This window comes from Mesoplodon bidens (assembly GCF_964165515.1).
Source record: "Mesoplodon bidens genome assembly, chromosome: 12".
Taxonomy (NCBI): domain Eukaryota; kingdom Metazoa; phylum Chordata; class Mammalia; order Artiodactyla; family Ziphiidae; genus Mesoplodon; species Mesoplodon bidens.
The window spans coordinates 87774705-87793497 of record NC_138168.1 but is presented as its reverse complement, the minus strand read 5'-3'; the positions used below and the strand labels follow the sequence as shown (position 1 = coordinate 87793497).

The 18793-nt window shown below is 39.4% G+C and overlaps 1 protein-coding gene across 6 annotated transcripts in view; it reads left to right on the top strand.

The window, feature by feature from the left end:
* PRKN (parkin RBR E3 ubiquitin protein ligase) overlaps positions 1-18793 on the top strand; it is a 1303276-nt gene that overhangs the window by 615717 nt on the left and 668766 nt on the right. The window lies entirely within an intron of this gene.

Here is an 18793-nt window from a genome sequence, read left to right as displayed (position 1 = left end):
GAGGGAGGGAGGAAGGAAAGAAAAAGAAAGTGAAAGGAAGAAGGGTGGGAGGGATGGAGGAAGGAAAGAAAGACAGGAGGGAGGGAGGGAGGGAGGAAGGAAAGAAAAAGAAAGAGTGAAAGGAAGAAGGGAGGGAGGGAGGAAGGAAAGAAAGAGAGAAAGAAGGAAAGAGGGGGGGAGGGAGGGAGGAAGGGAAGGTAGGAAAAAAAGAAAGAGCAGGTAAAGTAAAATAGAATAAATTATAAAATATAGTAACGTTATTAAAATTAAAAAGTAATTATTGAAAAAAAACGGACAGATAGAACCCTGGGACATATGGTGGAAGCAAAGCTATACAGAGAGAATCTTACACAGAAGAATACACATACACATTCACAAAAAGACAGCAGGGGGAAAAATCAAAAATCTTGCTCTCCAAGTCCACCTCCTCAATTTGGGATAATTCGTTGTAAAAAAGAGGAAAAGGGTGAGAAGTCTGAAATCTTGCTCTCTAAGTCCACCTCCTTAATTTGGGATAATTCGTTGTAAAAAGAGGAAAAGGGGGGAAAGTCTTAAATCTTGTCCTCAAAGTCCACTTCCTCAATTTGGGATGATTCGCTGTCCATTCATGCACTCCACAGACGCAGGGCACATCAAGTGGACCGTGGAGCTTTAATCCGCTGCCTCCGAGGCTGCACAGAGAGATTTCCCTGTCTCCTCCCTGCTCTCACAGCTCCCGGGTCTCAGCCTTGGACCTGGCCCCGCCTCTGCGCGTAGGTCGCCGGAGGGCGTCCGTTCTTCGCTCAGACAGGACGGGTTTAAAGGAGCCGCTGATTCGGGGGCTCTGGCTCACTCAGGCAGAGGGGAGGGAGGGGCGCGCAGTGTGGGGCGGGCCTGCGGCGGCAGAGGCCAGTGTGACGTTGCACCAGACCGAGGCGCTCTGTGCGCTTTCCCGGGAAAGCCGTGCCCGGGTCCCGGGACCCCGGCAGTGGCGAGGTGCACAGGCCCCCCGGAAGGCGGGGCGGACAGTGACCCGCACTCGCACACAGGCCCCGCGGCGGCGGCAGCAGCAGCCCCAGCTTCCCACGCCCGTCTCCGGGGTCCGCGCCTTTAGCCGCGGCTTGCGCCCGTCTCCGGCGCTTCCCCAAGCAGCCCTCTTAGTGCCCTCTCCTCGTGCACCAGGAAACAAAAGGGAAGAAAAAGTCTCTTGCCCTTCGGCCGCTCCAGACCCTTTCCCCTGACTCCCTCCGGGCTAGCCGTGGTGCACTAACCCCTTCAGGCTCTCTTCCTGCCGCCAGCCCCAGTCCTCTCCCTGCGCTCCGACTGAAAGCCGATACCCGAGCCTCAGCTCCCAGCCCCGCCCGCCCCGGCGGTCGAGCAGACAAGCCTCTCGGGCTGGTGTGTGCCTGAGGGCACCGATCCTCTGTGCGGGAATCTCTCTGCTTTGCCCTCCGCACCCCTGTTGCTGTGCTCTCCTCCGCTACTCCGAAGCTTCCCCCTCCGCCACCCGCAGTCTTCGCCCGCGAAGGGGCTTGTAGTGTGTGGAAACCTTTCCTCCTTCACGGCTCCCTCCCACTGGTGCAGGTCCCGTCCCTATCCTTTTGTCTCTGTTTATTCTTTTTTCTTTTGCCCTACCCAGGTATGTGGGGAGCTTCTTGCCTTTTGGGGGGTCTGAGGTCTTCTGTCAGCGTTCAGTAGGTGTTCTGTAGGAGTTGTTCCACGTGTAGATGAATTTCTGATGTATCTGTGGGGAGGAAGGTGATCTCCGCGTCTTACTCTTCCGCCATCTTCCTCCGGGCAGGGAGAAATATTTTTAAATGAAATGTAAACAAGTTATTTCCAGAAATCAATTTCAACTGGCCAACTCTTACCTTTACTTTTTACTAATCGACTATTATTTTTTATTACACTATAGTAAAATGTATAGAAAGTGTGTAAAGTGTTATGTGCCCTTATCTCTAGGTCTAAATTCTTCATTATTATAAATTAATCAATCAATCATAGCTATCTTACCTCACATATCTAACATATGTAACAAGGTTAATAATCCCTTAATATTACTAAAACACAATAAGATTGTCAAAATATTGATATGTATGTTGAAGGTAAGTCATAGATACTGCATTATACACTCCAATTTTGTATATGTTTGAAATTTTTCATAAAAAAACATTTTTTTCAAAAAATGTACAATTCAGTCATTTTGGAGTCACGGAGTGACAATTCAGTCACAGAGTTGTGGAGTCCTCAATACCATCTAACTTTAGACCACTTTCATCACCTCAAGAAGAAAACCTATTCCCGTTAGCAGTCACTCCACATTACCCTCCCCACTTCAATCTTCTCCCGTCCCTGGCTGCAATTAATGCACTTTCTGTCTCTATGAGTTGGCCTGTTCTGGACATTTCATATAAATGGAAACGTAATATGTGGTCTTTTGTAATTGCCTTCTTTCACTTAGCATAATGTTTCAAGGTTCACCTGTGTTTGTTGCATGTGTCAGTTCTCCATTCCTTTTTATCATAAAATATTCCACTGTATAGATACACTGCATTTTGTTTATTCAATTGATGCATATTTGGGTTATTTCTAACTTTTTGCTATTATACATGGTGCTGCTATGAACAACCGTGTACCAGATTTCATGTGGACATATGTTTCCCAAAGTAGCTAAACCAATTTGCATTTCTGCCAACAGTGAATGAGGGTTACATTTTATCCACATTTTTGCCAATACTCGTTACTGTTTGTTTGTTTTTAATTTTAGCCATCCTCATGGGTGAGAGGTGCTATCTTGTGGTTTTAATTTGCATTTCCCTAATGAATAATGATGTTGAGCATCTTTTCATATGCTTTTTGGCCATTTGTATTTCTTTGGAGAAATGTCTATTTAAGTCCTTTGTCTATGTTTTTAATTGGGCTACTTTGTTGAGTTCTAAGAGTTCTTTATATACTCTGGATATATAGCACCTTATGAGTGATGTGATTTGCAAATATTTTCTCCCATTTGGTGGGTTATCTTTTCACTTTATTGGTGAGGTTCTTGAAGCACAAACGTTGAAATTCAAACTATCTATATTTTCTTTGCTCACTTCTCCTTTTGGTGTCATATCGAAGAAACCATTCCCAAACCCAAGGTTATAAAGATTTACTCCTAAGTTTTCTTCTAAAAGTTTTACAGTTTTATCCCTTGCATGTAAGCCTCTGATCCATTTGACTTAATTTTATATATAGTGTGAAGTAGGAGTTAAACTTTATTCTTTTGCATATGGATATCCAGCTGTCCTAGTGTCATTTGTTGAGATTATTCTTTTATCATTGAATCATCTTGGTACTCTTGCTGAATATTGATTGACTATTTGGTTGAATTTACCAGTGAATCCCTCTGGCCCTGGGATTTCTTTCTTGGAAGTTTTAAGACTACTAATTCAATAGCTTTATTTTTTATAGGTCTCTTCAGGTTTTATATATCTCCTTGAAGAAGTTCTGGTAGTTTATGTCTTTCTGTGATTTGTCCATTTCATCTAGGTTATCTAATTTGTAAGCATAGTCTTATCCACTTTTACAAATGGATTATCAACATCCAAAATCCAGTCTCTTTGTGCAAGGCATTTTCTAGGCAAATAAACAAAATAGTTTACTAAGCCAATTTAATTTTTCTTAATAAATACAATTCTTTTAATGATTAGATGTGACAGACTGATCAAATATACAGTAGTTAACTTTAAAACTAACCATATATTATTATTTTGTAATTTTCTGAGGATTGAAAGAAACAAGTTTTTCCTAGCTCCTCATTAATTCAGGAGCTGCTGAGAGATAATGAGGCCATGGAATAGCCCTGGATCCCACACCTTTGGTTGTCAGGATGCTTCTGGAATCCTTGGAAACTTCTTGGATATTTACCTTCTTGGAATTATAATTGGGATTCAGAATCAACTCACCCGTAATGCCTATGTTTTTTCTTTGTCCAGCTTCTTTCTGAATTATGAGGATGTTGTTAATACTGTGGATTTCCTAAAAGTTTCCATTGATGTAAACTTTAAGGAACAGGTTAAGGAATTTGGACCAGTACTGGAATGTATCCCACATGCCCCCAGTTTTGCTATTTCCTTCCACCTCTGTATTCTAATCCCTGTCTCTCAACCAAGAGGAATTATTAGAGCTCCAGGGTGAAGGAAGCTGGAAGTCTGACATGCTCGCTCTTTCTGAGTTATTAGAGTCTGGAAGTTAGTCTGGAAGTGCTTTGAGGTAGACACCATGCTTCATTCAGTCAAGAAGCACAGTGCCTAACACAGAGTAAGTGTTCATTTCTGAATTAAATTTACACAAAGTAAAACTCCAGCCTGTAGCTCCAAACCTATTTTCATGAAATTCAAACATATATTTGATGTCTCCTTTTACTCCATTTTCCTTATCATAAGGGTACACATCCTCAAGTTCTTATCTCTTATATTAAAAAAAATTTAGGAAAATTTGTGATGCTATTAATTTTGACAACTTAATATAATTTTAGTCATTATGTAACAACCAGGGGCATTTCCATTTGAACCATTTTCTAGTATCATGAAATGAGACAGTCTAGCCAAGAATAAGAAGGTAAGTAATACTTATATTAAAACAAACAAAAATGAAGCAAATCAAAACAAACAAATAAAAAATTGTCTCTTCCATATCGGTATATTTGTATTTCCCGAGCCCACCCTCAGGGGGACTTGAGCACTTGGGCGTCTCTGGAATCCTAGAAAAGGAGGTTTCTCAAAGAAATAAGACTGATCAGGTAAAGCATTCAATTGGGAATCTTTATGGAATATTACTTGTTATTTACAGTTATGTTTCTTTCCTGGCATTTTCATATTTTCATCTTAATTCAGGCTTGCATTTCATTCAGGCATCCTCAATTATTCATCCATCTCATTTAACAAATGTGAATTAAGTGCATATTTTATGCCCAGCAGCCATAAATCTGAGGTTCAGACAAAAGTTCCCTTCTCTCTAGGAGCTTACATTCTAGCTAGAGAGACAAATTTTCTGCAGTTACTACGTAAATAATGATGCAGTTAAGATTAAGATAAATGCTAAACAGGAATGCTATAAAAGCTGCTAGTACTCATCTAGATGTGTCTGTTGAAGTGTGCCTTCCACCTCCTCAGCCTTACTTCTCTCCAGGGTAGGCCAGCTCTTCCCTGAGACGCTGATCTTTGTCCAGGGATTTAGTCTTTATTTTTTCTTTTTGTAATTTAATTTCAATGTTATGATGAATTACAGCTGATTTACAATGTTGTGTTTCTTTTGGATGTACAGCAACTTGATTCAGTTACACAGAAACATCTAGATATTCTTTTTCAGATTCTTTTTCCATCGAGGTTATTACAGTGTGTTGAGTCCAGTTCCCTGTGTTATACAGTAGGTCCTTGTTGATTATCTGTTTTCTCTATGTACATGTTGTATGCTAATTTAAACCCTTAATTTAGGACTCCCCACACACCATTCCCTTTTGGTAGTCGTAAGTCTTTCTAAATCTGGGACTGTCTTTCTGATTTGTAAGTTAGTTCATTTGTATCAATTTTTAAATTCCACCTATAAGCGGTATCATATGATATATACCTTTCTCTGTCTGACTTATGTCACTTGGTATGATTTTTTTAAATATCTTTACTGGAGTATAATTACTTTACAATGCTGTGTTAGTTTCTGCTGTACAACAAAGCGAATCAGCTATGTGTATACACATGTCCCCTTATCCCCTCCCTCTTGAGCCCCCTCCCACCCCCGCCATCCCACCCCTCTAGGTCTTCGCAAAGATTGAGCTGATCTCCCTGTGCTATGCAACAGCTTCCCACTAGCTATCCATTTTACATTTGGCAGTGTATATATGTCAATGCTACTCTCTCAGGGATTTAGTCTTAATCCTCAGTGTTTGCGTTTGGTTGGTGCTGGGTTTATCTGTTGATAAAAATAGAAAAAATTACATTTTTAAATATTGTGTTTTGTGGTGCCGACATTGCTACTATAGTAACAGCTAATCATTTTGCTGAGCCATATCTTCCTCTTTTTTTCCCCTCCATTTGTGATAAAGGTGCTACCTCAGAATACATTTGTGTGTCATGGAGCTTTGTATACTCTGAAAAAAATTATCGGTTTATTTGCTTTTTAAAAAGACATATCCCTAGGCGTCTCTGATTTCAAAATAGCCAGATCTGATAACATAGAGTCCACTTATGTACTCAGAGGCTCTGAGTTTTGAGAGGTGTCCAGACTAGTTATGAACTCATTAAAAATTTAAAATAGTTGAGTGCCAACTGGGGTGACTTCATTGTAAGCATTAGAAAGAAACACTCCCTAAAGAGCCATTGGAAAGTAGGATAGATAATGAAAGAGTATAGTTTTTTTAAAAGAAAAGGGCATATATTAATTGTGAGTTCATTCTCTACTTGTTTGTTGTTTGACTACTAAAATTCTCAAAATAGCATAAGGGCTTCAATGGAGAAATTTTCAAAGCCTTGAAAAGAAAACACTATTAGTGGACCTAATTAGATGGCTAGAGCATAATGGAGACTCTATCTCATAGACACTGTTATGTGACTTTATTTTTAAAAACTTCATCACTTCATATTCTGTTTTCACTCAGTCACTTTTATTTACAATAAAATCTCTCAGTTCTGAGTTCCAAAATACTTTTAAAACATAGGGGGCTTCCCCGGTGGCACAGTGGTTGAGAGTCCGCCTGCCGATGCAGAGGACGCGGGTTCGTGCCCCGGTCCGGGAAGATCCCACGTGCCGCAGAGCGGCTAGGCCCGTGAGCCATGGCCGCTGAGCCTGCGCGTCCGGAGCCTGTGCCCCGCAACGGGAGGGGCCCCAACAGTGAGAGGCCCGCGTACCGCAAAAAAAGAAAAAAAAAAAAAGGTAAAATTCTGTTACAAAAATACTCTTAGACTAGGGTAGGCAGTGATGAGAGCAGTAAAGTAAAGATGTAGCCTAGCCTTGAGTGATCAACCATTTATTCCAATTACCCAATTGATTTTAAAAAAATGTAACCCACATGAGTGCTTATTTTATTGGAATTTGACTAGTGTAGGTTGAGAATAAATGGAGAATAGTATAACCCCCCTCCACTGGTAAAGATATTTCACACCACTGCTTTTTTTTTTCTTTTTTTTTTTTTTTTGATATGGACCATTTTTAAAGATTCTATTGAATTTTGTTACAATACTGATTCTGTTTTATGTTTTTTTTTGCGTTTTGGCTGAGAGACATGTGGGATCTTTCCTCCCCAACCAGGGATCGAACCCACACCCCCTGCACTGGAAGACGAAGTCTTAACCACTGGACCACCAGGGAAGTCCCTTATAGCATTTGCTTTTAACAGTTATTCATGTTTGAAACAAGATGATTATGATTGACTCCATTATCTGAATTCTCTTAGTATATTACACATTTCTTTGTCAAATATTTGGTATCTTTATGTCCTCCACTAAATTATGGGATATTTGCATGTGCTGCTGAATCTTTCTCATCTTTGATCTCTGAGCCTTTAACACAGAGCTTAACACATAGTAGATGCATGATAAATGTTTGAATGACTGAAAAATCAAACATGTACTGCTTATTTGAAATTATATATAGACCAAAGGCTGTAAGTTAATGAAAATGAATATAATTAATAATCATACCTTGGAATCAGAGGATCTATAATATAATCATCCCTTAATTTCAACTCACTTGTTTTTGCATTTGGGGCCAATGCCTTATTCTCAGTCTCCATTTTATATGAAATAATAGTATTTAATATAAAATTATTGCAATTGCTTTATGTAGGCTTGCATTTGTTCTATAGTAAGGATATCCTTATCTCCTTTACCTCTAAAATCCCTCCATCCCTACCCCTCCCACATCCCATACACTTAGCAACTTTTGGGTCCTCAGAGGTTTTTAAGGCCTCTCTCTTATGTCCCATCTGTATTTGTCCTCTGAGATATCTATTTCCCTCTTCCCACTGGCCCTCTACATGAGGACTGTTTGTGTGCTCACACACATGCATAGGAGACTGATCAACAAATCTGTGTTAATATAAAATGGGTGACAAAAGAATAATGTGTCCATTTAGATCCCTTTTTAAAAATTGGACTCTGGAGACTATTTTCACATTAGTGGAGTCTCATTTAGTGGTAGTTATTCCAGGCTATCTGACAGTCCAGAGATATGAATATTTTGTTCCAGGAATGCTTTTAAATATTATTATTGAGTAAACTCCTTCTGCCTTATCATTACGCCTGTTTGATATTTTTTTTTAATATGCATTACAGAGAAGCTGTGCTACCTATAACTAGCATACAAAATACTCCACTTAGTAGCCCAGCACAGGAAATTGATTAATGTATACTTTCATTGAATATAGCATTATATAAATTACATTTTTAAAACCATAAATAACCCAGGGAGATCTCAGGTCATCTGCATAGCTACTGCAACAGGCTAACACAGTTGTCACATTCTGCTCCTGAATTCATTCATTATCATGACTTTTTGGATCTTCATATAAGTTCTATTCTTAATATCCAAATAACACTAAACAGTGATACCTAAAATATAGTGGCAGGACTTTAGATACCTCTCAGATCACTTCAATGGATATTTTCCCACTATGACCATAGTTTGTAGGAGTTTTCCTACACATGAACAAATTATCTCCCACAGCATAGGTAAAAGAAACCAGTCACCTGAATCTTTGGTACCGCCCTGAACCCGCACTGCAGCTTCTGCTATAGGCTTACTTTACAGATGTCAACACCATGTAGCTGCCTTTCCAGTACATGATTAGACATACAAACAAACTTGTAAGTGGAATTTAAAGGGATTCTATGAATTGGCTTTAGATACATATTATATTCTAAATTTGTAAAGGGAAATATTGACCTAACCATTCAGATAGTTTGGATAATATGCATATAATGCATTTGATAGCTTTGATCCCTGTGAAAAATTAAATGGATATCATTATTATCATTCTTATTACTGGAATTTTACATGCATTGTACCCATTATTTTAATTCTGTTTTACATTTTCAATTATAATAAGACTCTTAGTATCTTGGGAAAAATAACAATTTCAATAGCCATTAGTTGTTAACATTAAATCTCAAAGAAGTGAAGAAACATCAACAACTCTAATTTTAAAATGATATCAATTCATATGTAGATTACAGATCTCTGTTGCAGGTGCTTTTAATAGAGGATGTCAGCCTTGCTTTAACTTGAAATGTAAATAGGTCTTAAGGTGAAGGACTGTAATGGCACTGTGTTTTATTTCCAGAATCAAATTATTCAATTACTAGGCAGAAAGACATTTAGTTCATAATCTGAAGAAACTTAATGTTTCAATTTTGCGAAGTAAAAACCTTAAATACTTTAAATCGCAATATAAAGCATTGTTCTTGCTACTCTAATAATGTGGATTTTGCACAAGAGTCTAGTGGTATGGCTTGATGCAAAGAAAAATAATAACTAACATTGCACAGTGTTTTAAAGGCAGAAAAACACTTTTCATATTTTTATTTTTATTGTTTTATCCTCATAACAAACTTGTGTAGACAAAGCTGATATCAATTCTTATATTACACCTAGAGAAATCAGAGCATTGTAGAATTTAAATGACTTGCTCAAGGGCACAACTTAATATGTAAAGTAGTGACTCTTGAACTCAGCTACTTTTATTCTCTATACTGTATTTTCCTATTGCACTCGTGTTTTGAAACACTTGACTCACTAGATCCTAATACACCTGTAGGATGGTGGCCATTATTCTGCATCTTTATTTGGTGCAGAGAAACTTTTGTTTCCATCAGCCTTGATAACTGGGAAAGCATCGTCGGGGAATGCAGTTGCCAAAATATTCCAAGCAGAAAAGCAAAAGGACTTTAAGATACATATACTTGCAATAATCAATCACAGAGAGTGGGTGAAGAATAGTTGATAAAGAAATATTTACAAGAATTTGTTTTCCAATAAACAGCACTTAAATGTTATCCTGGATCTATAAAAACATTATTCTTATTAAACATGTCCAAAGACCTCTTAAATGAAAGACACTAGAAAGTCAGAGGATTTTCTGAACAGAAAAAGTTCCAGGAAGATTGAAAATAATGCATAACTCTATGTTTCTTTGTAAGTGTACCTTCGGGTTTTCATGTTGGGGATGGCTAGAAACTCAGCTGAGAGGGGTGGGGGAGGAGGGAAGTGGTCAGATCAGAAAGGGTTTCAAGAGCCATGTTAGGAAACAGGGAGCACAGACTGTCCTGAGCATGGGGGGGTGGGCACTGGAGGCCTTTAAGCAGAAGCCAAGCAGGTTCTCGTTTTTGTTTGGAGAGATTCCTCCAGCAGGTATGTGGAGAAAGCATTTAGGGAACTGAGATGGATAGCAGGGCACTAGTTATAACAAGTTATTGCAATCATCCAAAAGAGCGTTTGAGTGTCAAAATAAGGTCGTGACTTTGGGTCTAGAAAGGTGGACACAGATCCAACAAATATTGAGAGGATAAGACTTGGTCAATAAGAATTTAATTTTGAGCTGGAAAATCTGCCTGTTCTGTACGGTAATTGTATTCCTAATTGTTCCTGAATGCCGTTCTTGCTTTTCCAACAGATTACCATTTCCTTGAGATCTTAGACTGTGCATGCATATTCCCTTTTACCTTCTATTTGACCTTGTTCTAATAGAATGATGCCTCCAGAGGTTACTGTGCCTTGAACAGCTCTTTCTGCCTTACAAAAAGGGCTGAATGCTGAGCTTCAAGAATTTTACGGTAACTTTTCTATTTCCTTCATGGTCACCAGACCATCAGCTATCAGAGCTCACAATTCCCAGTTTGCCAGCCTCTGAAAATTTCAAAGGAAAGGTTGAGTCACTCTGGCTTTGTGATTTTGTGTGAAGATAGGGTATAAAGGAGAGTTTGATTATAAATCCATCAAATCAAATCTTGCTCTATTCTTTTCGTAAGTCTTAATTTGGAAACTTGCATAACACTACTCTTTACACTCCTTCTTTCCCAGTTGTAACTGCCCTATCTTATTCACACAAGCACAACAGAAATCCTTTTATAGGTTTATGGGTTTTTATGCACCTATAATTATTTCTAATACATTACCAAGATGAGTGCCCAAGATAGCTTTCCTATGCTTAGTCATTTTGAGGTAGAAGGCTAGACCTTGCCAAATTGCCCAGAAAAGTAGCTTCATTATAAAACTTGGAAAAGTTTGACACTAATTTCTAATTAAAATATTACTGTTTTACTTGGGCTTCGGTAAAGTGATGGCAGTTGTGATCTGAATTAGTTTAAGAAGATATTTCCTTAAACCAGAGCATAATTTGGGGCAAGAAAAATGCTGTGCATTTCCCTTTGCTTTTTATTCCTGAATAATGTCACAATTACTTCTATGGATAAATTTCTTAATGTGGCATGTATCAAAATCAAGTATGAGCATGTCTTGGCTGGCAGACAAGTTTCAAGAAGCATAATCAGTAGTTATAAGCTAGGGAATACATTTGAACAAATCATGTGCAGGTACTGAAATCATGAGATTTAAAACTGTGAAAAATGAGAGAATACTGAAGCCAAGAACCTTTGATCTGTTGGCTGATGCCATGTATTTTTAAATGGAGCCAATTTGAGGTGTCAACATAAAAAACCAACAGATGTCTGAGATAGATTTCAAATTATTATAGACAAATATAGTCTTATGAAAAAAAGAACAGATATTTTAAAGCAAGGTCTTATTTCCTTTCCTTACCATAAACTACCCAGGATTTTTCATTTTTGTTAAAAGTTAGTAGTTATTGGTATATAGGGAGGTGGGGGGCTATTTCAAAGGAATGCTGAGCTACTCTTCACAACTAGTTTACAAGAGGCCTTGAGCAGGTCCATCTATTTAATTTGCATTAAGTCTACTCTGTCAGTAGAATGAACAGAGCAACCAGGCAGCTATCATTTGTCAAAACCATGTGGGGCAGTAGAAATCCTGGAGGGCTGCCCTGAAGTGGAGCTTTGGTATGCTGGGAACGGAAACAGGGAGATACGTGATTTTTTGCAGCTAGCGGGACTAGGCTTGCTTTTCAGAGAAGTGTAATGGGTTAATACCTAAGCCAGTGGAAGAATTAATTTAATGACACCCCAAACCAAACAACAGTCTGTATATGGGTCTGGGCTGCGAAGGAGGAAAAATTGCTATTACTGGTCCTCAAGGTTTTAGAATGTCAATTAATTGGGTCCCTCCCTCCTCTGCCTTTTTAACCAATAGGGAAATGGAAGTAGATCAACAGGTACCAGTATGTGCCATGTCACTGATGAATCCAGTTTGAGCAACACAGACCATACCTGTAGCCACAATGGTCTGCCCCCAATTTTCCCACTGGATGAAATTATGTACCCCATCACAGAAAGAACATGTGCACGACTGCATGAATGAGTGAGTGAGGGTTGTTAAGGAGAAAATGGGAGGTCCAGTTCCCCGAGCAAAGGTACGAATGTAGAGAGATAAAAGTGTTCCCCTAAAACTATTATTATTTCAAAAAATTAAGAATTAGAGGGAGGAGCTTCAAGATGGTGGAAGAGTAAGACATGGAGATCACCTTCCTCCCCACAAATACATCAGAAATACATCTACATGTGGAACAACTCCTACAGAACACCTACTGAACGCTGGCAGAAGACCTCAGACTTCCCAAACGGCAAGAAACTCCCCACGTACCTGGGTTGGGCAAAAGAAAAAAGAAAAAACAGAGACAAAAGAATAGGGATGGGACCTGCACCAGTGGGAGGGAGCCGTGAAGGAGGAAAGGTTTCCACACACTAGGAAGACCTTTCACTGGCGGGGAAAGGGGGTGGGTGGGAGGTGAACTTGGGAGCCATGGAGGAGAGCGCAGCAACAGGGGTGCGGAGGGCAAAGCAGAGAGATTCCCGCACAGAGGATCAGTGCCGACCAGCACTCACCAGCCCAAGAGGCTTGTCTGCTCACACGCCGGGGCTGGGAGCTGAGGCTTGGGCTTCGGTCAGACCGCAGGGAGAGGACTGGGGTTGGCGGCGTGAACATAGCCTGCAGGGGGTTAGTACACCACGGTTGGCGGAGAGGGAGTCCAGGCAAAAGCCTGGAACTGCCTAAGAGGCAAGAGACCATTGTTTCAGGGTGCGCAAGGAGAGGGGATTAAGAGCGCAGCCTAAACGAGCTCCAGAGACGGGTGCGAGCCGCAGCTATCAGCACAGATGCCAGGGCCGGGCATGAGATGCTAAGGCTGCTCCTGCAGCCACCAAGAAACCTGTATGCGAGCATAGGTCACTATCCACAGCTCCCCTCCCGGAAGCAGCTGCAGCCTGCTACTGCCAGGGTCCCGTGATCCAGGGACAACTTCCCTGGGAGAACACACAGCACACCTCATGCTGGTGGAATGTCACACCAGCCTCTGCTGCCGCAGGTTCGCCCCGCATCCCTACCCCTCCCTCCCTCGGGACTGAGTGAGCCAGAGACCCCGAATCAGCTGCTCCTTTAACCTTGTCCTGTCTGGGCGGGAACAGACGCCCTCAGGCGACCTACACGCAGAGGCGGGGCCAGATCCAAAGCTGAAACCTAGGAGCTGTGTGAACAAAGAAGAGAAAGGGAATTCTCTCCCAGCAGCCACAGGAGCAGAGAATTAAATCTCCAAGGTCAACTTAAGGTACCCTGCATGTGTGGAATACCTCAATAGACAATGAATCATCCCAAATTGAGGAGGTGGAGTTTGGAAACAACGATATATATATTTCTTTCCCTTTTTCTCTTTTTGTGAGTGTGTATGTGTATGCTTCTGTGTGTGGTTTTGCTTGTATTGCTTTGCTTTTACCATTTGTCCTAGGGTTCTGTCTGTCCATTTTGTTTTTGTTTTTCCTTTTTTTTAGTATAGATTTTAGCGCTTGTTATCATTGGTGGATTTGTTTTTTGGTTTGGTTGCTCCCTTCTTTCTTTCTTTCTTTCTTTTTTTCTTTTTTTATTACTTTCTTTAAAATTTTTTTAATAATTATTTTTAGTCTTTATTTTAATAACTTTATTTTATTTTACTTTACATTATTTTATTTTATTTTATCCTATTCTTTCTTTCTTTCTTCTTTTTCTCACTTTTATTCTGACCTGTGTGGATGACAGGCTCTTGGTGCTCCACCAGGCATCAGGGTTGTGCCTCTGAGGTGGGAGAGCCAAGTTCAGGACACTGGTCCACAAGAGACCTCCCAGCTCCACATAATATCAAATGGTGAAAATCTCCCAGAGATCTCCATCTCAACACCAATACCCACCTCCGCTCAACAACGAGTGAGCTACAGTGCGGGACACCCTATGCCAAACAACTAGCAAGACGAGAATACAACCAGATCCATAAGCAGACAGGCTGCCTAAAATCAAAATAAGGCAACAGAAACCCCAAAACACACCACCAGATGTGGATCTGCCCACCAGAGAGACAAGATCCAGCCTTATCCACCAGAACACAGGCACTAGTCCCCTCCACCAGGAAGCCTACACAACCCACTGAACCAACCTTAGCCACTGGGGACAGACACCAAAAACAACAGGAACTATGAACCTGTAGCCTGCGAAAAGGAGACCCCAAACACAGTAAGTTAAGCAAAATGAGAAGACAAAGAAACACAGCAGCAGATGAAGGAGCAAGGCCAAAACCCACCAGGCTTAAAAAATGAAGAGGAAATAGGCAGTCTACCTGCAAAAGAATTCAGAATAATGATAGTAAACATGATTCAAAATCTTGGAAATAGAATGGAGAAAATACAAGAAACGTTTAACAAGGACCTAGAAGAACTACAGAGCAAACAAACAGTGTTTTACAACACAATAAATGAAATGAAAACTTCTCTAGAAGGGATCAATAGCAGAATAACTGAGGCAGAAGAACAGATAAGTGACCTGGAAGATAAAATGCTGGAAATAACTATTGCAGAGCAGAATAAAGAAAAAAGAATGAAAATAACTGAGGACAGTCTCAGAGACCTCTGGGACAACATTAAATGCACCAACATTCGAATTATAGGGGTCCCATAAGAAGAAGAGAAAAAGGAAGGGACTGAGAAAATATTTGAAGAGATTATAGTTGAAAACTTCCCTAATATGGGAAAGGAAATAGTTAATCAAGTCCAGGAAGCACAGAGAGTCCCATACAGGATAAACCCAAGGAGAAACACACCAAGACACATATTTATCAAACTATCAAAAATTAAGTACAAAGAAAAAATAGTAAACGCAGCAAGCAAAAAACAACAAATAAAACACAAGGGACTCCCCATAAGGTTAACAGCTGATCTTTCAGCAGAAACTCTGCAAGCCAGAAGGGAGTGGCAGGACAGATTTAAAGTGATGAATGAGAAAACCCTACAAACAAGATTACTCTACCCAGCAAGGATCTCATTCAGATTTGACGGAGAAATTAAAACGTTTACAGACAAGCAAAAGTTGAGAGAGTTCAGCACCACCAAACCAGCTTTAACAACAAATGCTAAAGGAACTTCTCTAGGCAAGAAACACAACAGAAGGAAAAGACCTACAATAACGAACCCAAAACAATTAAGAAAATGGGAATAGGAACATACATATCGATAATTACCTTAAATGTAAATGGATTAAATGCTCCAACCAAAAGATCTAGACTGAGTGAATGGATACAAAAACAAGACCTATATATATGCTGTCTACAAGAGACCCACTTCAGACCTAGGGACACATACAGACTGAAAGTGAGGGATGGAAAAAGATATTCCATGCAAATGGAAATCAAAAGAAAGCTGGAGTAGCAATTCTCATATCAGACAAAATAGACCTTAAAACAAAGACTATTAGGAGAGACAAAGAAGGACACTACACAATGATCAGGGATCAATCCAAGAAGAAGATGTAACAACTGTAAATATATATGCACCCAACATAGGAGCACCTCAATACATAAGGCAAATACTAACAGCCATAAAAGAGGAAGTCAACAGTAACACAATCATAGGGGACTTGAACATCTCACATTCACCAAAGGACAGATAGATCATCCAAAATGAAAATAAATAAGGAAACACAAACTTAAAATGATACATTAAACAAGTTGGACTTAAGTGATATTTATAGAACATTCCATCCAAAAACAACAGACTACAAACTCTTCTAAATTGCTCATGGAATATTCTCCAGGATAGATCATATCTTGGGTCACAAATCAAGCCTGGTAAATTTAAGAAAATGGAAATTGTATCAAGTATCTTTTCCGAACACAGCGCTATGAGACTAAATATCATTTACAGGAAAAAAAATCTGTAAAAAATACAAACACATGGAGGCTAAACAATACAGTACTAAATGACCAAGAGATCACTGAAGAAGTCAAAGAGGAAATCAAAAAATACCTAGAAATAAATGACAGTGAAAACATGATGACCCAAAACCTGTGGGATGCAGCAAAAGCAGTTCTAAGAGGGAAGTTTATAGCAATACAATCCAACCTTAAGAAACAAGAAAAATCTCAAATAAACAACCTAACCTTACACCTAAAGCAATTAGAGGAAGAAGAACAAAAAAGCCCAAAGTTAGCAGAAGGAAAGAAATCATAATGATCAGATCAGAAATAAATGAAAAAGTAATGAAGGAAATGATAGCACAGATCAATAAAACTAAAAGCTGGTTCTTTGAGAAGATAAACAAAATCGATAAACCATTAGCCAGACTCATCAAGAAAAAAAGGGAGAAGACTCAAATCAATAGAATTAGAAATGAAAAAGGAGAAGTAACAACTGACACTGCAGAAATACAAAGGATCCTGAGAGGTTACTACAAGCAACTATATGCCAATAAAACGGACAACATGGAAGAATGGACAAATTCTTAGAAATGCACAACCTTCTGAGACTGAACCAGGAAGAAATAGAAAAGATGAACAGACCAAACACAAGCACTGAAATTGAAACTGTGATTAAAATTCTTCCAACAAAAAAAGCCCAGGACCAGATGGCTTCACAGGCGAATTCTATCAAACATTTAGAGAAGAGCTAACACCTATCCTTCTCAAACTCTTCCAAAATATAGCAGTGGGAGGAACACTCCCAAACTCATTTTACGAGGCCACCATCACCCTGATATCAAAACCAGACAAAGATATCACAAAGAAAGAAAACTATAGGCCAATATCAATAATGAAATCCTCAACAAAATACTAGCAAACAGAATCCAACAGCACATTAAAAGGATCATACAGCATGATCAAGTGGGGTTTATCCCAGGAATGCAAGGATTCTTCAATTTATGCAAATCAATCAATGTGATATACTATATTAAGAAACTGAAGGAGAAAAACCATATAATCATCTCAAAGATGCAGAGAAAGCTTTTGACAAAATTCAACACCTATTTATGATAAAAACCCTGCAGAAAGTAGGCATAGAGGGAATTTTCCTCAACATAATAAATGTCATAAATGACAAACCCACGGGCAACATCTTCCTCAATGGTGAAAAACTGAAACCATTTCCACTAAAATCAGGAACAAGACAAGGTTGCCCACTCTCACCACTATTATTCAACATAGTTTTGGAAGTTTTAGCCACAGCAATTAGAGAAGAAAAAGAAATAAAAGGAATCCAAATTGGAAAAGAAGAAGTAAAACTGTCAGTGTTTGCAGATGACATGATATTATACATAGAGAATCCTAAAGATGCTACCAGAAAAATTCTAGAGCTAATCAATGAATTTGATAAAGTAGCAGGACACAAAATTAATGCACAAAAATCTCTTGCATTCCTATACACTAAAGATGAAAAATCTGAAAGTGAAATTAAGAAAACACTTCCATTTACCAATGCAAAAGAAAGAATAAAATATCTAGGAATAGGGCCTTCCCTGGTGGCGCAGTGGTTGAGAGTCCGCCTGCCGATGCAGGGGATTCGGGTTCGTGCCCCGGTCTGGGAGGATCCCACATTCCACAGAGCGGCTGGGCCCGTGAGCCATGGCTGCAGAGTGTGCGCGTCCGGAGCCTGTGCTCCACAACGGGAGATGCCACAACAGTGAGAGGCCCGCGTACTGCAAAAAAATAATAATAATAAACCTACCTAAGGAGACAAATGACCTGTATGCAGAAAATTATAAGACACTGATGAAAGAAATTAAAGATAATACAAATAGATGGAGAGATATACCATGTTCTTGGATTGGAAGAATCAACAATGTGAAAATGACTGCACTACCCAAAGCAATCTACAGATTCAATGCAATCCCTATCAAATTATCAATGGCGTTTTTCACAGAACTAGAACAAAAACTTTTACAATTCGTATGCAAACACAAAACACCCTAAGTAGCCATAGCAATCTTGAGAAAGAAAAAAGGAGCTGGAGGAATCAGGGTCCCTGACTTCAGACTATACTACCAAGCTACAGTAATCAAGACAGTATGGTACTGGCACAGAAACAGAAAGATAAGATCAGTGGAACAGCATAGAAAGCCCAGAGATAAACCCATGTACATATGGTCACCTTATCCTTGATAAAGCAGTCAAGAATATACAGTGGAGAAAAGACAGCCTCTTCAATAGGGGGTTCTGGGAAAACTGGGTAGCTACATGGAAAAGAATGAAGTTATAACACTCCCTAACACCATACACAAAAATAAACTCAAAATGGATTAAAGACCTAAATGTAAGACCAGACACTATAAAACTCTTAGAGGAGAACATAGACAGAACACTCTATGACATAAATCACAAGAAGATCCTTTTTGACCCACTTCCTAGAGAAATGGAAATAAAAAC